The 24,827-nt window shown below is 43.3% G+C and overlaps 1 protein-coding gene and 1 pseudogene across 2 annotated transcripts in view; one reads left to right on the top strand and one right to left on the bottom strand.

Annotated features, from left to right (window-relative positions):
- The first annotated feature begins 245 nt into the window (after positions 1-245).
- Positions 246-24,827, top strand: part of Gcnt1 (glucosaminyl (N-acetyl) transferase 1) — a 37,030-nt gene continuing 12,448 nt past the window's right edge. The window contains exon 1 of one of the 2 annotated variants that reach the window (XM_090329621.1): positions 246-323. The gene's annotated coding sequence lies outside the window, so the exon portion shown is untranslated. The remainder of the gene's footprint in view (positions 324-24,827) is intronic. The other variant, XM_090329622.1, reaches the window with a different exon arrangement.
- Positions 3,690-4,449, bottom strand: LOC150065027 (caspase-6 pseudogene; annotated as a pseudogene).

Raw genomic sequence — 24,827 nt, 5'->3', positions numbered from 1 at the left:
ATCACAGTGTGCAGCTAGGAAAGAGGAAGCCAGCCCGGGTCAGCCAGCTGTCCAGGATTACAGTTACGCCCAGAGGGCGCTCTCACCTCGGCGCCAGGATGGAGCGCCCCCACTCCGCGCGCTCAGGTGGGAGAGGCACGGATGCTCGGGGCGGGGCAATGCTCCTGAGGGGGCGTGGCCTCCTCGAGGGTGGGCCGAGGGCGTGGCCCGGGCCGGGAGGTCGGTCGGCCGGGCAGGACGGCACCTCCGCACCCAGCCGTAACCGAGGCCCGGGGGCGCACGCCGGCCTCCCTCCGTGCGCCGGAGCCAGCGGACCGCTCCAGGTACGCAACTCCTCACTTTCTCCCGAGTCTGGCGGTCCCGCGGCGGGCACGAGTGGGCTGGGATGGACTTGGCCGGGGAAGAGGAAGCGGAGCTGGGGTGGGCGAAGGCGTGCGCACCCGGAGCAGGGGATGGAGCGGAGCGTCTGGCCTCGATCTCCCTCTCCCAGCCTCTCGGTGCAGTCGTCCCCTCCAGCTAGGACGCCGGTGCCCAGCGTCACCTGGAAGTCACTTTCCAACCTTTGTTGTTGTGGTTGTTTTGCGTGATCTGTGTAGCGAGTAAACGCTTACAAGTCGGAGGGATTAGCTGAGGACGTGGATGCGCCGGGCGAGCCGTGGCTGCCGTCTCTTGGGGGCGGGAGTGTGTGGGGGGGCGGTATAACTTATTTAAATTATTTACTAGAGCAGACGCGTTGGGGTCCTCCGTGGAACTGTTATAGGGGGAGAATGGAAGGGGACGCCCTAGCGAGTCCGTCTGGGGGGTGGGGTGGGGTGGGGAGGGGGGGTGACAAGCTCCGGTGTGGTCCTGCTCCTCTCCTTCCCTTCTAGCCGGTGTCCGGGAACCTCGCACTTGCTGGGGTTGTTGCCGAAATCCGCGGTCCTGCTCAAACACGTGCGCTCCCCCTCATCCTGGGCTTCTTGATTGCTTGATTGTTGTGGTGTTTGTCTCCGAACCCGTTTCCTTGCGAGGTCTTGCACACCGCTTCATCCGTCTTCGCAGTTTTCTCTCTAACACCGAGGCCAAAACAGAGACACCCCCCCCCTCCCCGCCATCCTCTCGTGTGCCCCACCTCCCCCGATCATCCACCCACGAGGATCCAAAGCTGGGCTCCGCGTTGCGCCCAGGTGGAGGTGAGTTCCGGAGGTCATTTGGCATGGAGTGTAAAGATTGCCCTGCGGGAGCCCTTTGCCTTATTCCTATGTAGAGAGGCATCTTTTTGACCAAGCCTGAGACAAAAAGGGTAAATTGGGAGCCTAGATGGGTGCTTCAAGAAAACTGTGGTGCCGTAAGGCAGGAAGGGGGTCACAAGTGTTGTGGCCTGGATTTGGTGAGTGTGTTAGGGGAAGGGGGGAGGGGGCGTCTCTTGTGGCGTGCTGCCTCTCATTTAAAGCGATTCTGAAAGGCAGGTTTGTTTTATTGTAGAAGAGAACAGGAGAAGCAAATGGGTTTTAAAGGCTGGTGTAAATTACCCGGTAGGAGTTTAGTCATCTGTAGACAGCCCCCCTCCTCCAAGAATTTGGTAACAGATTTCAACTCTGGCAGGAAAAAACTCAGTGCGTGCCAGGATCTGATTCTGTTTCTTACCCTCTCCCTCTGTGCACTCATGCATGATCTCTCTTTCTCCCCCCCTCCCTCTCCCTCCCTCTCCCCCTCTTTCTCCCTCTCTCCTCCCTCACCCCCCTCACCCCCCTCTCCCCCCCCCCTTTTGTTCTCTCTGATTTTGTTTGTTCAAGCCTTCAAAATAGTAGTTTTGGGTAATTTTAGTTTCTTGGAAACACATATATTTGTTTCTTTTTTTTAAATACTATATTGTGAAATGACTATAAAGAAACAATTTCTCATTAGGTGAAACGTTAATACTTTTTTTCTTCCTGATTCCACCCTTCAATTAATTGTGGTTCATTGATTAATTATAATGCTTCTTAGACTTCCAGTTTGCTACTTTCCACTTGTAATTTAGTTGCTCACAATAACAAAACTTCTAACTGGGATTACAGCCAGAGCATTGGTAGTTTATGCTGGTAATCCTAGCTACTCTGAAGGCTGAGATCTAAGGATTGCAGTTTGAGGTCAGCCCAGATAAAGTCTGTGAGACTGTTAGGTGCAGTTAACTGGCTAGAACCAGAAGTGAAGCTGTGGTTCAAGTGGTTCAGCTCCAGCCATGAGTTGCAAAAGCTAACAGACATTGCCTATGTCTTGAGTTCAAGCCCCAAGACTGTCACAACAAAAACTAGGGTCACAATTCATCTGTTCACAGGGAAAAATAGGTAATGCACAGGCGTGTTTGGCTGAGACAGGTGACCTGTAGAGGCCTGCAGAATTTGGTGGAAAGGCCACCTTCACCTAGGGGACTGCTCAGGAATTCTGATCCAAATCTCTCTTCATTTTTTTCCCAGTCCTTCTTCTTGAACTCAGTGCTCTAAGCTTATATACCATTCAAACTATAGCTCTACTTCTGGATTTTTATTTTTTTTGTTTTTTGGGGGGTTTTTTTGGTCATGGGGCTTAAACCCTGGGCCTGGGTGCTGTCCCCAAGCTCTTCAACTCACGGCTAGTGATCTACCACTATGAGCCACAATGCCATTTCTGGTTTTCTGTTGGTTAATTGGGGATGAGTCTCATGGACTTTGATGCCTGGGCTGGCTTTGAGCCATGATCCTCAGATCTCAGCCTCCTGAAAGGTTAGAATTATAGGCATGAGGCACCAGTAATGGCTTTATTTTTATGGAGATTGATTGGAAATTAGTGTCTCATGGGCTTTCCTTCTCTGGCTGGCTTTGAACCAGGATCCTCAGATGTTAGCCTCCCTAGTAGTTAGGGTTACAGGCATGAGCTAATGGTACCAGGTTTTGTTTTGTTTTTTCTTCTATTTATTTTTTGACTTGTCTTTCTTAATCTTTTCCCCCCAAAGTAATACAGCTGAAAAGGGTTTGTTTGCTTATTCTTTGTTGTTGTTGTTTTTAGTAGAAATGGGATTTGAACACAGGGCCCGATGCTTACACAGAAGGTATTTTGCCACTTGAGCTACACCATCAGCTCCAAACCTGATTTTCAACATTGGCTCTTTTATTTTATTTATTTTTTATAAATCATTGTTTAGTATATGAGACAGTAAAACATTTGACCAAGAAAAACAAGTCCACTATAAATACAAGCAAGAATGTGAATTATAAAATGTATAAAACACTCATTTCCAATAAAACACTCATTTCCAATATGAATTTGGAAAACATGATTTCTCAATATCATAAAATAATCATTCTTAGGTTTTAAAACTATAAATTCTATTAAAATTGGAAATTAGATCAGGTATATGTTTACTGTTTATGTTTGCAGTTTACTAAAAAACAGCCTCTAAATGATTATAGATAGGTATGTACAGTATTTCCTGAGGATTTTGTTTCAAACTCTTTTGCTATGCCCATAAACTTTTTTTTCTTTATTAACGTTGATTTTTACATCATATTTTAAATGACTGGTTTAACAAACGAGTCCATAAACTTTTTTTTTTTTTTAAGGCACTTCTCTGCTAGGCATTAAACCCTGACCAGCAAGCATTTTAAATCGCTGGACCGTATGCGATTAAACCTAGTTACAGGTATAGAAGGCGTTGGTGAATATAGGTAAGACCAAACAGCCCCTACTTCCTAGCTTTTGGCAAAGAAATGAAGCTTCTTGGTCAGCATGGAGACTAAGCATGGTACCTGTCTCTTGCCGATGGCACTGAGGTCTTTGCAGAAATCCACTCGTCACAGGGACACCTGCCTGTTCACCAGGGTGAGGAGCTCGGTATACTCCAGGGAGGAGCCATATTTCCCCTCACACAAATCCTGAATGTACCAGGAGCCATTCACAATTTCTCAGTGAGAGTAGTGCCCCTCAGCAACAGAGGAGCATATGAGGAAGTTGGCTCCCCCTGGCAGCCTGTACACACAGGGGCCACCTCTGTCACATTGTTGTCTAGCCAGTCTGACCCATGGTTACCAGATCCAAAGGAATGGCAGGCACATCGTGCTGGTTTCCCCAGGATACCTGAATGATAAAGATCTTGGGTTTTCCAACCAAACTCTGACATTTGGCTCCTTTGAACAAGCCAGTTAGCGTCTGAATCTCAATCTTGGCGTCATAAGCATAAACGTGATTGCCTTCACCATGGCTCAGGACACGTAGTCGGCATCGGTGTGGCTTTGAGGTTGATACCTTGTGAATTTTGAGCAGAAGTTCTTCTGTTTTAAGATCATTAGAGCATTTCACTTCAAATCCTAGATCTGACACTCTGCAGAATCTCTCATGATTGAAGATCTGGGCAATTCCTCTCCTCTTGTGGATCATGTTGTATTTTTCATCTGGATCAAACATTTCCCTTTTGTACAAGGCATCTGTTTCTGTCATGTTTTGCTCTTCACCTGTGGGGTGAGGGCCAGGTGACCCCATGTCGAGCTCAGTCCTGGAAAGTGCCCTTTCCCGGACACCTGCAATGCCCGCAAACCAGGGGCCAGTACAGGCCATGCTGCTTCCTTGAGGGCCTTCCTCCCGCTTTATTTTATTTTTTAATGCAATGAAGTCAGATCTGGTTTGTCCATTTGTTCATCTCTGCCTCAGAAACTACTGTTTATTTGTAATGATTACATTCTTAAGTGAATGAAAATATCTGAACTATGATATATGTCGTTAATAGGAAAGAGAAATTAGAACTGTTGGAAAACGAATGCTCTCTCCTAATTAGTTTTGCTAATTCCTGTGAAGTATGTCATTGCAATTTTTTTTTTTCCAGACATGGCCTAACTTTGTTAGCCTAGACTGGCCTTGAACTTGATATCCTCCTGTCTTGGTGTTGAGATTACAAGCATATACCATCATATGTGGCTCTCTTCTCACTAGTTTGAACATTTGTGGTTATAAGAAATGTGTCATGGTTCCAAAAAATGAGTATGCTCATCAAACAGGTGTGGCGTGTTTGTGGGGACTGACTGTGCTTTTGGCTTTGACATTGAGGTAGGGCACAGTGCTGTCATGTTTCCTTGATGCCATCTGTGGCAAATACCGTATGTATTTAGAGCAGTGTTTCTTTGGCACCACCGACACTGGGCCTGATGGGTTTTGTGGCAGGAGATTGTCCTGTGTACCGTAGGGTGTTCACCAGGATTCCTAGCTTTATACCTACCAGATGCCTGTGACACCCTCCCTCCAGGTATGAAAACTCCATTTGTCTCTAGACATGACCAAATATTTGTTGAGAAACAAAGTCAACTCCTAGTTGATTTTGCTATAAACTTTCTAACCCCTAGTTTACAGGACACTTAAAAACAAAAGTACATGTTAAATATAATTAGGAAAGTCCAGGAGACTCCTTCCTATTTTTCAAAAAATTAAAAACAAAAAAAGCTGAAAGTGAAGCTGTAATACAAATGGTAGAGTGCTAGCCTTGAGGAAAAATAAAAAGCCTAGGACAGAATCTCCCTCAGTACTGGTACCAAGAAAGAAGGAAGGGGAGGAAGGGAGAGGAAAAAGGAAAGGGGGAGAGAGAGAGGGAGGGGAGAATCAGGAAGGAAAGAAGGAAGAAAGGGAGGAGGAGGGAAGGAGGAAGGAAGGAAGGAAGGAAAGAAGGAAGGACATTTCAAAATGATTGTAAAAATAGCAACAACAGAGTGTTAAGCTAAGCAAGGCTACCGTGAGACCATCCCAGTAAAGTTCTTTATCTGTAACTGAAATGGTTTGTAATCATAAATGAACCCTTTAACTGAACCATTTCCAAAAAAAAAAATCTTGAGTTTTCTGGATCATTGATTAAATCTTCTACTTTTCATCATGAATCTCCATGTATTTGGTATTCAATACAATAAAGTTCCTAAGGCAGCCTGTCATGATTGATTTTTCTCTTACTAAAGCTGGAGAGCCACATTGTTCATTAGTCTTGAGTACCTGAGCTACCTCTTTAGGCAGTCAGTGAATGAACAGCTATTCACTGAGTATATTGGATGCCCTGCAGTGTTGGCACTGGGATCACATCTGTGGCCTTGGTTGACCATCCTGATCTCTAGGTGTTGTCCCATCTAGTGGCAGAAGAAGCTAGAGACAGGCACACGGTGGCACAGGCTCTCACAGTGCTTCAGGGGTGTTAGGCAAGCAGGTAGCCTAGCTCCTCAGCTGGTTTGGGGGAGGAGGATTGCTTGAGGACGGCCTCGCTAAAAAGCTACTCTTCAAATGGTGGCATTAGCAAGTACATAAGAGAACAATGGCCAGGAGGATACGGTTATGAACAACATGGAAGTAAGGCTGGGATACAGCCCTCTTGGATAATTTCTTAGGATTCAGGATTCAAAATTTTGGTCATAGGAACCCCTGAAAGGATTTTGAATGATAGCAGTGATGATTCCATTTGAGTTTTTAATACCATTGTGGCTGGGTAGAGAATGGTTTCAGGCAGTGACCGGCTGGGTGGTCACTATTTGGAGATGGTTGATAGCGAGGGAGGTAATGAGGATGAATCAGAACTTTCTGGCATAAACAACTAAATGGGATGGAATAGTGAAAGCACAGTGTCTAGGAACAGAATGTTGTCAGCAGATTGGGGTGGGAAGGTAATTCCATTCTGGAGATATTTTGCTTATGAGACATCCACATGAAGCTGAGGAACAGGCATCTAAAACTCAGGAAGGAGATCTGAGGGGCAAATCTATGTCTAGGAGCAGTTATAGTTAAATAACCATTGTGTACAGTAGCTTCTCCAGCCCAGAGTGGTGGTACATACCTGTAATCCTAGCTACTCAGAAAGCTGGGATCAGGAAGATCAATGTTTGAGGCCATCCCAGGCAAAAAGTAAGACCTTTTATCAATCAGAAAGAAAAGAGATTGGTGCAGTGGCCCACGCCTGTAATCCTAGCTACTCAAGAAGCTGAAATCTGAGGATCAAGGTTCAAAGCCATCCTGGGCACTAAAGAATCTGAAACTCTTATCTCCAATTAATCACTAGAAAATGGGAAGTGGGGCTGTGGCTCAAGGGGTAGGGTGGTAGCCTTGAGCTGAAGAGCTCAGGGACAGCCCCCAGGCCCAGAGTTCAAGCCCCATAACCCACAAAAAAAAAAAAAGGTGCAGTGATGTGCACTTGTTATCCTACCTACATAGGAGGATTGTGGTCCAAGCTAACTCATGCATAAATAAATGACCTTGTCTAAAATATAACCAAAGCACAAAAGCCTGGAGTTGTGGCTCAAGTAGTAGACAGCATGCCTGGCAAGCACAGGCTCTGAGTTCAGGTACCACAAAAATAAAACAAACCTTCCTAAAAGGGGTATGAAATGAGAAGAGAAAGAATCTGGCCTATAGCATTTGATCCTTCTGGGTAGAGACCAGTCACTGAAGGCTACTAAACAGCCAGATATTCATGAAATATAGGGCTTCCCCGCACCCCCACGCATACACTCAAATTTAGATGAGAGACTTTCCTGAGTTTTAGTGCTGCTGAGAAAAAGAGGCTACAGATAGAGCAAAGAGAAGGAAATGTCAGGACCAGGTTTCTAAGAAGATGAGAATGCAGGTGGAGAATTGCTCTGACAGTTTGGGAGAAGATGAATGAGGACAAGCCTTAGATTTGGGAAGCAGGATTTATAGGACTTCTCTTTTCTCTGAAGGAAGTAGAACCATGGGTTGAGCTTGTTGTATTAAAGTGTGAAGTCAGATTTTTTCCTTATCCAGTGCTTACTGGCATTGTCTTTCTTTCCTTTTAATTAAAAAAAATTTTTTTTGCAGTGCAAGGGATTGAACCCAGAGTCTTACACATGCTTAAGCAAGGGCTCTATCACTAAGTGACACATGTCCAAGCTGAGTATTTTCTGATGCAAGTTTCATGATAGGCTCTGTGGAAAGTATTCTGGTTGATGATGATTACCATTAATCTTGGCTTTATACACCGGAAATAACCTCCCACCACCTATAAATTGCTTCCTGCCTTATTATGTAAAAGAGGCTTTGTGTTTGGGAGTGGTTATAGGTTCATAGCAAAGTTAGGCAGAAGGCAGGATATTCCTGTGTGCTCTCTGCCTCTTACGTTCCCTTTGGGGGCCATAAAAAGCTGTGCATTACAGAATTACGCCGAGTGTAGTTTCATTGCCCTAAACCTTCCTGTGTTCCGCCTATTTATTCTTCCTTCCTAGCTCAATTGTTCCACTCTTGACTCTTTCACTGACCGATCAATTGTGCTTTTTTCAGGCCCTATGGCTGAACCATCCAAAGACTGTAGTTTTTCAGGCTTTTTCCCCTTATTAATATGTCTTAAATATGTCACATGTCTATAATTTAATAGCTTGATAGTTCTGCTTCCTGCCTTTGACCTTGGATTAAACGCACTGAACAGAACTTCCTCTTTTAGTGGACATGATATCCTCAACTGGAGAAGAGCCTTTTCAACCTCCCTTCCCCCATTTTCTCAGTGAGATAGTAATGGTAATGGCAACATATTGGGAAGCTGTTGGATCTCTGGTAGGAGGACTGTTACTGGCATTTTGAGACAGGATGGGAAGGGGACCAAAACTTATGCCTGTGGTTCTAGCGTACAGCTAAGTTTGGAAGCCACTTAGCAGGGATGGCTCCCCAGGTACTGTGAAAGCCATTCTGCTGTATTGAGTCCTTGTCAGTGGACTTTACTCTCTTATCAGTCAGTGTCTATAGAACAGGAAAAGAGGTGGGGCCATTATAAGCCAATCATGAGTATGCAAAGCAGGATGCAAATGAAATTCCTTTAAGGTACTGGAGGAAAGTGTCAGAATGTCTTCTTGAGGTTTTAATAGAGAAATCAAGTTCATTAAAAATATTTCAAGTCTGGATTGCCAAGGGTTAGTCTATCCTGTAGGGTGAGTGTGCTTTCCTAAGTGACAAAGGAGGCAAAGATTCCTTCCTCACCTGGATGTAAAATATGTAGTGAAGAGGTTGCAAATTGTGAGTTACAAGGTAATACTAAGTGGTTTAATCTGATAAAACACAAAGGCTGCAAGGCAGAGCGCCTCGCAAATGCTGTACCCACACTTTCCTGAGACTGATTACAGGTGTACTGACATTTCAGCCAAGCAGTGTAACAGGTGCCTTTTCGGTTGTGTGTTGTGGCATGCACCAGAATGGCTGTAGAAGACTGTGGATTAGGCTTTCCACCTCACAGTGCCTTGGAGAGGGAGTGCAGACATTCTCTAACCCCACCTACCCACCCCTAGAACCTGGGGTGCTCTAGCTCTGGTTGGCTGAGCTCACAGGCACTTTCCCCCCTTTCCCCCCAGTCCTGAGGCTTGAACTCAGGGCCTGAGCACTGTCCTTGGGCTTTCTCAAGGCTAGAGCTCTACCACTTGAGCCACAGCACCACTTCTTGGCTTTTTCTACATATGTGGTACTGAGAAATCGAACCCGGGTCTTTATGCATGCTAGGCAAGCACTCTACCACTAGGCCAAAGTCCTGGCCCTAACCTGCATCTTTTTGTAACAAATTGGACAGTAGTTTTTATTTGATTTTTCTTGGGGTGAAGTCTTGTGATGCAGCTGATACTGGCCTGTAACTCAGTGGTCCTCTTATATCAGCTTCTAGAATGCTGAACTCACGGTATACCCTACTATACCTGGCTAAAAAGGCAGGGCTTTAAATGGATCCTTTTCCCATTTTCCCTAGTCCCAGGTGTTCAGGGAAAGGGAAAGTTCAAGGGGAACATGAAGGTTCCAGGGTGAGACAGAGAGGGATTTCTTTTCAAGTTTCTGCTACTTCGAGGCAATTGGGCAGTGAATACTTGGAAATGGTTTTGTCATAGTGTCAACAGATATCCAAAAATTAATGCTATTAGTACTCATCAAAACTCTCCAAGGAAAAGTTAAGACCATGGACATAGAATTGTTTACTTTTCAAATCTTCTAAGTGAGGAATGTGAACAAATGAGTTTTAAATCCATTTTTGAAGTAGGTGATCCTTGCTGATTATTTAATTCATTGGTACAGTTATTGAAACTGAAGAGCTGACTTTCACCAAAAATGCTTCCTATTATTGCTTAACAAAGGATTGATTGTACTCGGAAGTTGGAAACAGGAGAATTGCTTGAGCCAAAGAGTTGTAGGCCAGCCTATGTATACACACATTTACTTATTTACCTTTTTTTGAGACAGGATCTTTTTGTATAATTTAAACTGGCCCTTGAACTCCAGATTTTCCCAGCTCACACTAGAGTCCAAGCATAACCCCATGCTCAGCCTATGTAATTTCAAAAGTAATATATTGAAGACCTTTCAAGATTGTGTGTGTGTGTGTGTATGTGTGTGTGTGTGTGTGAGTGTGTGTGTGTGTGTGTGATAGTTAGGACTCTGAGTTGACTGTTATTGTACATAATATAAGTATGTTTTAAATGTATAGCAAATATAAACATATACATATATTTGTAATAAAACAGTTTGGTAGCTTGCTTGCTAAGAAATTTTCATTTAAACCTATCTCTGAAACCATAGTGTTTAGATGCCGCCAAGCCCAAACTCCACAAGTCCCACTTGTCAAGTCCTGTGTCTTGCCCTACGTACCAATAAAAAGGAACTTGGTAAATAGAGAGAAAGGGGATTTATTACATGGCATGGACATACCATGGGGAGGCAGCACTTCAGCTCATCTTCAAACGTCTTTGGAGTACAGACATGAGCTGTGTACTTCAGTAGAGGAAGAGACACAGGGAGAAGAGAGATATGCATCATCATTAAATAGTCCTGGGCCAAGACAGTAGGGCCTAAAGAGTAGGACCTAGTGATCATTAGTTTAGGCCTTATTATCTTTGATTAAGATAAACAAGTCTCTGCTGTTTTGCCTACCCTGTGGAGGCTTAATTGATCTTTGGATGTAGTTTCTGATCCCTTGTCCTAAACTAACTGCTGGGAGAAGAGCTCACAAAAAGTGGAGTCAAATGGAATGCCATCCTCATCTACTTTTAGTTAATTCATAGGCCCAATTAAGAAATCAGTGCTTTTTAGCAACAGCAAGCAGTCTTTAAACACATCATGATACACTCCTGTCATTCAGGCAATAGGAAATAAAATTGCAGTTAGAAGGAAAAAAAATTAAATTGCTTGGTGATGGATATGTTAATCATCATTACACAGTGTATGTGTATACTGACTCATCATATTATATACCTGAATATTATGGTCAGGGTTTGTTGGTTAAATCTTTTAAATTAAAAAATGAAAATAGAAGTGTAGCTGGGTGCCAGTGGCTCACATCTGTAATCCTAGCTACTCAGGAGGCTGAGATCTGAGGATCACAACTTAAAGCTACAGGGCAGTGGCCATGCCCTGAGTTCAAACCCCAGTACTAGCACCAAAACAACAACCCCCACAATAAAAATGCTCAGGCTAGGAAGAAATACAAGCTGTACCTTGTGGTTCTTGAAATGTGTGTACTTTTTTCATTTTATATTGGATCATATCTCAAAGTATGACATCAGACATAATAAATACAGACTATTATGAATCAGATCAAATATATTTATAGACCCTTTAAACACAATAATCCCAGGCATGCCAATGCTTTATGAGATTTAAGCATTGGCATTGTGGTTCCTTTTCTCATTTCACTGTCCCTCAGTGCTATCTATTGTTTTTAAGGCTTGAGTTGCAAACCAGCCTAAGCAGGTTTGGTGGTTTTTGCAAGCTGGTTGGTGAGAAGCACCTATCTCCTAGGCAGCTGTTTTAAAGCAGGTGGGAGGTAAATGGTATTATGTGAGTGACCCAACTCTTAATCCTTCCAAAAAATGTAGACTTGAGTTGAGGTATTGCAAAAGTGTGAAAGAACAAAAACCAGCTGGTGGAAGGTTCCAGCTTCTAGTTTTCCTGGGCTTCCCTTAGGAAAACTGCTTAGGTTCCCTCTCTTCCCCTCCCCATCTTCCCCATCTCTCAGCTATCCCATCAGTGACAGAAAAGTGTGAGGCTTGGAAATCCCCTAGACTTTCTTATAAACACTGGTCGATGTGCTACTCTATTGAGTTTTTTTTAATCAAATTTATTGGGTGTCCTTGCCTTTTAAATACTCTCATTGAGCATTGTTTCCTTAAGAATGAAGAAATAAGAACCCCAGAATCTTGGTTAAGGTTTTTGTTTGTGTCAATCATGGGGCTTGAACTCCAGGCCTGGGCATTATCCCTGAGCTCTTCAGCCCAAGGCTACTACTGCTCTACCACCTTGAGCCACAACATCACTCCTGGTTTCTTGGTAGGTAATGGAGATAAGAGTCTCATGAACTTTCCTTCCTGGGCTGGCTTTCAAGTGTGATCCTCAGATCTCAGCTTCCTGAGCAGCTTGGATTATAGATTCCCCATGTAGTGATGGGTATCAAACCAAGGGAATCAAAGTCAATGTGCTAAGCAAGGACTCTGCTATTCAGTGGCCCCCCAGCCCTGGTGTAACTTGCTTTCTGCCTATATTTTTCTTAACTTACTCTACTCCAGACCCGAAGACCCAGTGTGGCTACTCCCAGAAACAGGGGCTTCCAGGAGGACCTTGTGTTCTTACCACTCTACAAAGAATATGTTGTTCCAAAAATAGTGTTGATTATCTTGGCCAAACCTATAATTTCCTCCATGAAGCCTCAGCAAATAACCACCCTGCAAATTTCTTGAGAGCTGCGAGTTTGTATCACTTACGTTTGTGTTTTCCCTACCAGAACATACAGAGGAGTCGGTTTTGTATAATAGTTGCTCAATATTGCATGGAAATATCCGAAAATAAGCTAGAAATATCTTTTCACATCTTAAAAGTTACTCAGCAAAAAATGGTGTGTGTGTGTGTGTGTGTGTGTGTGTGTGTGTTAAAGTAGGGTCTCCCCAGTTTAAAAGTATACTTTTAGATGTAAGATTTACTTTTAGAAAGTTACTTTTAGATGAAAGATTTGATCCAGGCATGAGGCAAGAAAGGGGGCAGGCCAGCCTTGGCTTTATAGTGAGACGCTGTCTCCCCAACAATCCCAAACAGGAAAGATTTGGACATAGGTCAGATGCAACAAATTATAAATGATAGAAATAGGTTGCTAATACTATATTGTATTTGCTGATATTAGGCCTTCTGCTTAGCTAGAATTACAGATATACACCATCATAACTGGCTTATTTATTTCGAGAGAATCCTACTAACTTTTTCCCCCAAGGTGATTTCTGCCCAAGTAGCTAGGATTATAGTTGTGAGCCCCTATGCCCAGACCCAACCATTTTTAACCAAAAACCCATATATATACATTTTCCCAATTAAGTAATTACATCTTTTTTTTTTTTTGCATGTCTTGGGCCTTGAACTCTAGGCCTTAGACACTGTCCCTAAGCTCCTTTTGTTCAAGCCTAGAACTCTGCCACTTTACAGTACCACTTCCAGCTTTTCTGGCTTTTTCTGTCATGAATTGGAGGTAAGAGTCTCAGACATTCCTGCCTTGACTGGCTTTGAACTGCAATCCTCAGATCTCAACTCCCTGAGTAGTTAGCATTACAGGTGTGAGCCACCATTGCCAGGCTAATTATTATGACTTTTTAATCAACCAAGAGACTGAAGTTATGCAGTGTATTGAAAACTCTTTTGTTGTTGTTGATGTATCCCAGAAATGTAATAAAAAAAAAACTTTAAAAAAGGGGGGGGGGCTGGGAGTTTGGCTTAGTGGTAGAGTGCTTGCCTAGCATGCACGAAGACCCTGGTTCCATTCCTCGGTACCCCACATACATAGCAAAAAGCTGGAAGTGGTGCTGAGGCTCAAGTGGTAGAGTGCTAGTCTTGAGAAAGTCCAAGGACAGTGCTCAAGCCCAAGCCCAAGACTAGCAAAAAACAAAACAAAAAACAAACAAACAAAAAACCAAAAACCTGAAGTGAGAAGAGGCCAAGGGCTTTTCTACATTTGAGTTGGTGGCTGAGTGGCTCCAAAACCCATTGTTTTTACTCTTTCCTGCCTCTCACATGGGGCCAAACTCAAGAAAACATATTTAACCACAAGTAATCAAAGCAAAACAAAAGGAAGCCTTAATTGGTGTGCCATATTCCAGATGGAATATTGACAAAAGTAATTATACAACATATGCCTAGGTATCTATCGTATTAAAGCCATTACAAAAGGGAAGCAGTGCCGGGCGTTACAGCTGACCATGTACGTTAAAGATGTCCAATTGACCTAAGAGCCTTAGTGTTGGAATTCCCAAGGAAATCCTTTAAAAGCAAGAGAAAAAACATAAAGCCATGAGTGTAGCAAGATACTCATTGCTTGTGTTTATAACAATATACTTTGGAAATACCCTTCATAGTCAATCTAAAAACAGAAACTAAAAGTGGCAAAGACAAGAAATCTTTGCTATCCAGTAAATGAAACAAAAAAAAAAATAGTCAAAGAGTAACTCCTTCTATTTTCTCTGAATAATTGGTGAGCATGCCATGTGTACATAAAAGTGCCAAAGGAAAGAGGGAGAGCCAAACCCCGGGGCTGGAGCAGAGTACAATGCTAAGACTGTGGCTGGCATGTACAAAGGTTGAGCTGCAGGATCAGGATGATACACAATTAATAATTAATACATTTAAAAAGTTAACCCACAAGATGCGGATTGTAAATGTACTTTTGGTTTGAGAAATGGTTATTTTTTTTGGTAGTAGTAGGATTCGAGCTCAGAGTGTCACGTGTTCTACCACACCTCTGGCCTTTTTTACCATTAGTTATTTTCAGATAGGATCTTGGTTCTTGCTCAGGAATGCACCAGAACAGCAGTCCTCCTATTTTATGCTTCCTGTACTAGCTAGGAAGACAGATGTATAGCACCATGTCCCAGCTGCTTCTGTTGTAATTCCATCTCACAGACTTTTCTGCTTCAGATGGCCTTGAACTTCAGTCCTCTAAATTTCAGCCTCCTGACTAGTTAGGTTTGCAAGTGTGAGTTACTGACTGGCTTCTGGGGAAAAATGATCTTTTCTGTAATACTCAGTAATTGTATTCAACTGGAGTTTTTAAATCTCAGGTTGTAATTTTTTTTTTAATTGCTGAAATGGCACTTAAAAATTCAAATGTTACAACAGTGTTTGAGTAAAAATTTCACTTTCCTCAAAACAAATGAACCAAAAAAGGTTTTCACTGAATTGTTTTGGGTGTATGCCTCTCCCATTTCCCACTGTACGTTTACAATATATTGTACACTTGCCTTTTTTTACTTGCACAGGGGAAGGAGGTTTTATTGTGACATTTCTACACACACATGGATCAACCTTCTCCCCATCCTTTTTCCCACCCCATATCTCCTTTCTACAGTTTCTATGGGGTTCTTTGTCCTATTTTCATACATGCCAATAAACTCTCAGACTATAGCCATTCTCATTCACTCTCTCTTACCTCTCTCCCCTCTTCCTGGAGTTTGTTCTATCCCCATCTAAGTCTGTTCCACTTTCCTATCATTATTGTTATTGTTATTAGTGTTGTTATCTATTAATTACACCAAAGGTGTTCATTGTGCTTGCTTTTTATTTTAAATGATTCTCCTTTTAGGGCATTCCATGGATCAAGGCTATGTTCTTGTCACAAGCAATGGTTTCAGTTCAAATGAGACATGAGGTTGCACTCAGAATTTGAAATAATGGGGAGGGCATATTCAAGAGCCCAGAGGCACCTGGGTTAAAGGGGTCACTGTGGAGCCCAGGAGACAGAGCAAAACGTCCCTGCAAGCCCTTCCTAGCCAGATCCAGTGTGGAGGACAAGGTCAACAGGCTCCTAAGCAGATCATCAGATGTCTCACAAAGCCCCTCAACTGAAGAGTAAGAGTTTTCAGCTATGAGCAAAGCACGTATTAGTACTTGGCCCTATAGAGACCAAGTTCTCTCTCATCCTGTTTTCCTAACTTCTCCTTCCCAGTCTGAGGGTCCAGTCTATCCAGTACTCATTCAGCTCCCAGATCCTCCTCTGTCACACATTGGCTAAGGTCAGCCTAAGTACTTTATTGCTCAGCACTGGGGGCCCCTTAGCTGAATCCAGTCTCCTTACTCAGATAGAGAGGTCAAAGTCTGAAAACTTAGAGACAGTCCTGAATCCTACCAGAGACATGGCCGTGCTTTTGGATTTCTCTATAAATGCCCCCTGTGACCAACCTGACAACTGAATGCTTTGAATTAGCTCCCTTGTTCCCTGACACACTGTTATTTAGAACTGCTAAGTACTGTACTTTAATTTTCTTCTCTGAGAAAGACTGTGCTATAAGGCAAACAGTATTCGACATTCTGTCCGACATTTATCTATGTATTTACTTACTTTTTCCACCAGAAGAGAATGAAATTTGAGATACATATATTTTTGTGTTTGAATCTTCCCCCCCACCCCACCCCAGTGCCAGTCCTAGGGCTTGAACTCAGAACCCGGAGGCTGTTCCTGACTTGTTTTGCTCAAGACTAGCACTCCAACACTTGAGCCACAGCACCACTTCCAGTTTTTTTCTGCTTATGTGGTACTGAAGAATCGAACCCAGTGTTTCTCACATACTGGGCAAATGCTTTACTCTTAAGCCAACTTCCCAGCCCCACCATGGCTTTTTGATAAGAATCTCACAGCCTATTCTATTCAGGCTGGCTTTGAACTACAATCCTCAAGGCTCAGCCTCCATCCTAGCTAGATTTTAGGCATGAGCCACTGGTGCCCAGTTGATAAGCTGAGGCTAGACCCAGGGAGATGTGTAAGTTGAGAGGGTGGGGCAAGAAGTTGAGAACCCAAAGGGGCTTCGTAGTTCTACAGGAATCTGTGTTGAACTGAAAGGCTATGGGAGGCACTTCTATGCACAAGGTCCTAGATGCTTTCTAGGTTACTTAATCATTATGCAATGCTGGATATTTTTGTGTGTCTGTGTCAGTACTGGGGCTTTAACTCAGGGCCTTGGCACTGTCCCTTAGCTTTTTCACTCAAGGCTGGCACTCAACCACTTAAGCCACAGCTCCACTTCTGGCTTTTTGCTGGCTCATCAAAGATAAGAATCTCACAAACTTTCCTACCAGATCTGGCTTAAAACCACAATGCTTAGATCACAGCCTTCCACAGTAGCTAGGGTTGCAGATATAAGCCCCTGGTACTCAGTGAGATGGATATTTTTGAGGGAGAGGAGTGCTTGTGGTCAAACCTGGAGCCTTGTATGAACCAGAAAAGCTCTATGCTCAGTCCGTAATCTCATTCTCCAGATGAGGAAAACAAGACTCAGAAAGATTGTGTAACCTAGCCATGGGAATACAAATTGGCCTGGCCAGGCTTTTAATCTTTTCTTCTTTAACTTTACACTCTGATAGTGTAAAGTGTAAACTTTACACTTTGATAGTGGCTTCTAAGAGGAAATAATGTTGGATTTCAAGGAGGGATTGGGCATTGACAGTCTGTAAGAAGGTGGTGGCTTGATTGTGATTTTGATTTTGATTTCTCCTTATTTACTCTTTATCCTTTGGTGTGAGAATCCATGCTCTCACAATCTCATTTAGTAAAGCAAATAGAATTTGAGGGCTTCTTCTAAAATCAGGAAAGGAGGTAGGATTTTTGGACTTAGGTCTGAAGACTTAAGAGAATACTTCAGAGGCTAAGGTACTTAAAACTGGGTTTGTTCAAAAGCCCCAGGACCTGCTGTCTTTCTGGTTGATAAATAGGAGGGGTTGTGATTTCATCTAGAGATGCAACCTCAGGGGGTAAGCCAGGGCCACTGGAAGATGTGTCTGTTACAGAATTCTTGACGTGTGACCTAATTTTCTCAACTTTAAAATGAAGAGTAGACAAAATGAACTTAAGTGACTTTCTGACCTAAAATGGTGTTTCTATAAAACTGTGGTGTCCTATCTGACTCTTATAAAATATAGACTTCTAAATTTTTTATTTTATAAAAAAGGAAAATACTACTCTTCATCCTGTAATCATGAAGTAGACAATGAGATCATTGGGAGATTGAACCAAGAGCCTTATTCATGCCAGGCAAAACTGAGCTCCACCCTAGACCCAGAGAATCCTTCTTACAAGAAGCCTTACATGAATTTAAGAGAAAATGGATGTAGGAAATATGCTACAAAAGTATCGGTAGATATGTTTCTCAGGATATCTGAAGCCTCAGGGTCCCGTAAATATAGCTTAGTAAGAGCAAAGGTTGACTCAGGCTACTCAGGCCAGCTCTGGGGGGGAGGGGGAAGCTCAGTGAGACTTTTCTCCAAGTAACCACAAAATGCCAGAAGTGGGGCTGGGGCTTACGTGGCAGGGCACTAGCTTTGAGCACAGAAGCTCAGGAATAGCACCTAGGCCCAGAGTCAAGCCCCAAGATGGGCAAAACAACAAAAAAAGGGGGGGCAGACTGAAAACAGGCCTTAGTAGTAGAGTGTTTGCCTAGCATGCATGAAGCTCCAGACTTGATTCCTTAATACCATATAAATAGAAAAGTGGTGTTGTGGTATAGTAGATTGCTAGCATTAAGTAAAAAGAATCTCAGGAACCTTGTCCAGGCCCTGAGTTCAAGCCCCAGGACTGGCAAAGAAAGAAAAGAAAAAAGGAACAAAGACTGACTAGACCCAGGTCCTAGGAGAGATAGGTGAGAATGGCGGAAAGAGGGGCTGATCTTGGTGAAGAAACATTGTACTCATAAACTGATGTGTTGAATCCAAAGGCCCGTGTACAACTACAGCTATTAAAAATTGCATATGTATCTGTATCAGCAGCACAAAGGTCAATGATGACTCCTTCTCAAAGGTCAGAGTGCTCTCTATACAGCCTATGGGGTTTCACCATTATCCCATTTACCTTGAAGTATGAGTCATATAGCAAAACCAGCCCTCTTCAGGAGCAAAGTTCATTTGAGGAAGATTTACAGAATCCTTTCTGGTAACAGATATATGCTAAACTAAGGTGTGTGTGTGTGTGTGTGTGTCCGTGTGTCCGTGTCCGTATTGGGGCTTGGACTAAGAACTGTCCCTAAGTATTTTTTTTTTTTTTGCTCAAGGCTTGTACTTTACCAGTTGACCTACCCCCCCCCCCCCACCAACTTCCAGCTTTTTGGTGGTTAATTGGAGATAAGAGTTTTATAGGCTGGCTTCAAATCACCATCCTGAGTCCTGCCTCTTGTAACACGTGTTTCACGAGCAATCTCCAGCACCCAACTATCAGATAACCAGCTTTTTTTTTTTTTTTTTTTTTTTTTTTGCCAGTCCTGGGCTTGGGCTCAGGATCTGAGCACTGTCCTTGGTTTTTTTCCAAGGCTAGAGTGCTACCACTTGAGCCATAGCACCACTTCTGGCTTTTTCTATGTATGTAGTATCAAGGAATCGAACCCTGGTCTTCGTGCATGCTAGGCAATCATTCTACCACTAGGCCAAACTCCTGGCCCTGATAACTAGTTTTTAAAAGGAACCTTCAATGTTATTGTCACCCAGGAGCAATCATTCTCCATCTCTCCCAACCCTACCCATCCCCTAGAGTTACCTGGTTTCAGTTGACCATCGTTTTTGGTCATAGCTACAGGTTCAGGACCCTGTAATAGAAAAGATTTCCTTTTTCCTTCTGATAACCTGGGGACCATAGCTACTTACATTCTCCAAATATATTTCCTTCTATGTCTGTCTTCTCTGAAATTGACTTAAGCAAGCTTGTAAGTGAAATTCTTCAAGTCTGTGGTGATGCTCAGTGGTAGAGTACATGCTTGGCACTTTAAGTAAATAAATAGGTAGGTAAAGAAATAGGTTTTCTTGTTTGTTTGTTTACCTGTACACCTGCTCTACAGAAGTGTGCACTCTAAGGAAGTGGGCACAGTTCTTTTTTATTTCTTTTTTTTTTTGCCATTCTGGGGCTTGAGCTCAGGGCCTGAGCCCTGTCCTTGGACTTTTTCAAGGCTAGAGTTCTACCACTTGAGCCTCCTCAATACCACTTCCGGCTTTTTTCTATGTATGTGGTACTGAGGAATTGAACCCTGGTCTTCATGCATGCTGAGCAAGCACTCTACCATTGGGCCAAACTCCCAGCTCCTGGGCACACTTCTTTAGAGCCAGCTGCATCTCGCTTTAACTTTAATGAAGCAACTGAAAATAAACACTCACAAAAGGAAAAAGTCAGGCAATCCAGAGGTGATGAATCTGTTTACAGCTTTGTACTAGCTCACACTCTCATTTTGTTAAATTTTCTTCATCGGAGGGAGAAACTCTATACCTCTTTATGCATCCCTCTTTCAGCCTCCAGAAACCCCAAGTGCTTTCTATCTCTGAATTCAGCTATTTTTCCTGCCTCTTGTAAGTGGGATCCTACTGTGTGTGTCCTTTTGTGTCTGGCCCATTTCAGTTAAGTTTCTAGGGCTCACTCGAGTCATAACACATCAGACATGCATTTTTCTTCTCCTTTTGCTTCCCCTTCTCCTCTTTCTCCTCTTCCTTCTTCCTCTCTCTCTCTCTCTCTCTCTCTCTCTCTCTCTCTCTCTCTCTCTCTCTCTCCCTCTCTCCCCCCCCTCCTTCCCCCCCTCTTTTGTAAATAAGCTCTCACTATGTAGCCAGGCTAGTCTCAAACTGGCAATCTTCTTACCCCAGCTAACTGAGTGCTACTATAGTTGTATACCATCTTACCTAGCTTTATTTCATTCCTTTTTAAGGCTACATGCTATACTGAAGTACATGTGTTCCTTTGGCTTTGGGGGAAATATATGGAATTTGTGTGGGAAAAAGCATACATCTATTTTTAGCATAGAATGTTAAGTTTAACAGGAAGTTGGATGAAGTGGATTGGTAATTGAGAATGTATTGGGATGGGTGTAGCGGGACTTCTACCATGGAAAGCTTCGGTAAACAGGAAATCTGATGGTACCTCGTTGTGGGTACCTTTTGCACTTGGTACCTCTGTAGCTCTCCTTTCTGGTTGGCTGGACTACTGAGCTGGAGCCGGTGGCTTGGAGCCTGTGCTGTCACACTTGATGGCTCCAGGTAGAGGGATCTCAGATCAGGCATTGCTACCAGCATCCATTCCCTTAATAGGTTTTCTTCACCTTTGGGGACAAAGAATTAAGGGAAGTATTAGGTTTCTGTTTCCTCTTCTGAGCTGTCATTTTGTGTGAAGAGATATTTGATCAGTCTTTAGTCCTAAGTAGTGCATGCATGTGTGCCACATCTGTGTTCATGCATGTGTGCCACATCTGTGTGCACACATGCATGCATAGGGTCACATTTGCAGGTGCATGCATACATGTATGTATATTGCATCACCTACAGGTATGTTAATGTGCATTGCATTCACACATACAAAGGCATATGCCTGTGTGCACCAATATACCTGTACGTAAACATGGGTATTTGCACCTTCATACACAAATGTACTTGTATATTTGCATTGCACGCATGTGTGTTTGTGAGTGTGCATGTGTGTCTAAGTGACCCTGTTTGTTAACATTTTCACCAAGGTGAAGACATAACTTGGTGGCAAAATGGGGAAGTCTTTAATGTTACCCAACAGGAATGGCCATTACTCACCTTAGAAGCAGCTTTGACCTCCCAGGGCCTCTCTGCTGCCTTCCTGGGGCTGCCTTTGCCTCAGGCTCTGCCTTCCTGAGTGTCTAGTAAAGGTTTAAAAAGTGGGGATCCATGTCTGTCCTGATGTGTAAATCTTGTCATGGGTGACACAGGTCACGGGTCATCCAGGAAGTCTTTGGAGCCCTCTTTCCTACCATGTACCTCTGCTTCTTCAGAGACATGGAGTTTGTTGGCCCTGCCAAGTGTGGATCAGACAGGAGGCAGTCCACACCCTTCCCCTAGCCGGCCAGCTGCTTGACTCCCAAGTTGTGCCACTGAGACAGGTGGCATGGTGTCATGGCCCCCCAACTGGTCTGAGCCTAAATGGGATCAGATCAGGGCTCAGGGTCACAAGAAACTCAGGCACTGGGCTGACAGGCTTAGTAACCTATTATCTAAGTCCCTGCCCCTGTCTCCAAGGATTCAGGCATACCCATCATCTGGGAGTTGGGCCTTCTTCCCCAACTATGAAGACAAGATGCCAGATCCTACCACTCACCAGGTGGCCAAGATAGCAGTAGTCAGACCTGATCTCCCCACTTCAGTTCTAGGGCTTGATCTCAGGGCCTTGTGCTTACAACCTCACTATTGGTGCTATACCAGTTGAGCCAAACCTTCAGTTCCAGATTTTTGCTGGTACAGAGGCATAGGGATGTATTACTTTGCATTTTTCTGACTGGGCTGGCTTTGAATCTTGATCTTCAGCCTCCTGAAAAGCTGGAGTTACTATTATGAGTCATCAGTCCCTAGGTCAAAGTTCCTCCCCCACGTTATCATCATCCATCATCATCATCATAACCATTATTGCTGCTGCTGTTGTTGTTATTATTTGCCAGTCCTGGGGCTTGAACTCAGGACCTGGGCACTGTCCCTGAGTTTCTTTTTGCTCAAGGCTAGCGTGCTACCACTTGAGCCACTCCCATCTTTTTCAGTTTATATAGTACTGAAGAATTGAACCCAGGGCTTCATGTATGCTAGACACTCTACCACTAAGCCAGGTTCCTAGCCCCCAAGGCTATTTTTTGTACATCTCAAGTTGTAAAAGGGGCTATGGAGAATTCTTTCCCACACAGTCACTGTGATGAAAAACAACATCGTTTTGCCAGTAACCCCTAGAATTTCTCATTCTCTGTTGTGCAATAGAAATATGTGAACCACATATAAGTTTCTAGAAGCAGTGCTTGAAAACAGAAAAACAAAAAAGAAGCAGCAAACTTAATTTTAATACAAAGGAACAGTGTTAAACTGAACTCCAAACTACTTCAAAATCTGAAACTTCTTACAAGTGGAAAATTCCACTCCTGACCCCATGTGACAGATTACATCAGAGCCCTGACACAGTGACACAGTTATGACCCTCAGGCTATGTGTCTATCGAGTATATAAACATCAGTGCTCTAGGCTCATGCCTGTAGTCCTAGTTACTCAGGAGGCTGATCTGACGATTGTGGTTCAAAGCCATCCTGGGAAGGAAAGGTTATGAGACTCTTATCTCCAATTAGCTACTAGAAACTGGAAGTGGTGCTGTGGCTCTAGTGTTAGAGTGCTAGCCTTAAGTTGTTAGGGTCCTTCTCGGATGTCTAGGAGGGGACAGAGCCCACGAATAATCCCGGGAACACAGACTCCAGAGACCAGACTCTCTGTGCAGATCTAACTTTATTTTAGAAAACATGCTCACTAAAATACAGATCAAGCAGTGGCAATTATTGGGTCTTTCCCAAATGCCACTGTCAGTCAATGGTGTCCTGAAACATGCCCCAGCTCCTGCTCGAGGTGGGAGGGGCCAGGCGCCCTCTGGCTCTGGACTGCTTGTCACTGAGTGTCCAGCACCAAGTCACAGAGTCACGGAAACACAGGTGGCAAGCAGCCTGGGCTCTTATGCCACTAGCTAGGAGTCCCCACATTAAGTGACAGAAAAAAAAATCAAGAGATAATGGCTAGGTCCTAAGTTCAAGCCACACAACTGACAAAACAAAACAGAACATCAATGACTTTTTTTCTTAAACTAGGTTTCCTTCGCAAGATTTCCTACTTTGCGTGCGCCTGCGTGGCGCCCCCCCTCAACCCCCCCAACAGTATTCCAAAAATTTAAAGAAAAATGAATTCAGAATAATTCTAGCATTTCAGAAAAGAGATTCATATTTGAAATTAATATACTACTGCCAACCTGTAATATATTAATTAGTATTAATGAAGGTGTATTATTTTAACCATATATATAAGGCAGTATGACGATTTATTAATAAGTTATTGAAATGACATATGTGTCCAGTGTATAAGGTAAATGATAAGGTAATGATAAATGGTGAGATCATACCCTGTCAGCTAGTAAAGAGAAAAGTCCTACCCAAACAGTGCAGTTTTATTTAAGGCAAGGACATTTTCTGGCGCTTCTGGTTTTAAATTTTAATTATAATTAATTAAATTCATTTATAGTCCTATTTCAAGCTCTCAGTAGTTACAATGTAAAGTATAACACTCAATTCCACCGTTTGTGCTTTTTGTTTGTTCGTCTGTTTTTCGGTTCTGAGGATTAAACTCCAGGCTTGATACTTGCTTGACATGTTCTGTGTAGCTTGAACCACACCTTCAGCCTCTTTTTGCCCAGGTTCATTTCCAGGTCAGATCTAGCTTTATGCCTGGGCTGCCACCGTCTTTTGTGTCCCTGTACCACTGAGACACCATGCATGCCCCTTGCACTCAGCCAACCATTTGAAACTTTATGTAGATTTCTATGGATGTGGTTTTCTTGTCCCTAAAGCATATGTTTACATTGTTCCTGGCCCCCTTCCCTGCTTTCAAGTTCTTTTTACTATTGGGGAGGACTTAATTCTCCCTCACCTCCAAGTTACCCTTCTGTGTCTTCTCACCTGTCCTTCCAATCAGCCGTTCTTAAATGTTTTGGGGGTTTAGCACCTTTATTTTATTTATGTGTTCACTTAATTTGTCTTTTAAGTCTCAAGGCTTGAACTTGGGGCCTGAGTTCTTTCTCTAAGCTTCTTTGCTCAAGGTTAGTGCTCGATTGCTTAGAGCCACAGAGCCACTTCCTGTTTTCTGGTGGTTAATTGGAGATACGGGTTTTAGGGACTTCCCTGCCCTGGCTGGCTTCAAACTGCTATCCTCAGATCTTAACCTCCTGAGTTGAAGAGCCTTGAGTTGAAGAGCTCAGGGACAATGCACAGGCCCAGTGTTCAAGTCCTATGACCTACATAAAAAGAATTCCATTCCATAATAGTAGGGCCTCTGCCCTCAGGTTTATCTGTTTCCTACTCTATCTCTTATATGTC

The sequence above is a fragment of the Megascapheus bottae genome, chromosome 3 (assembly GCF_031878675.1).
Source record: "Megascapheus bottae isolate mThoBot1 chromosome 3, mThoBot2.hap1, whole genome shotgun sequence".
NCBI lineage: Eukaryota > Metazoa > Chordata > Mammalia > Rodentia > Geomyidae > Megascapheus > Megascapheus bottae.
This window is presented reverse-complemented; position numbering and strand designations above follow the sequence as displayed.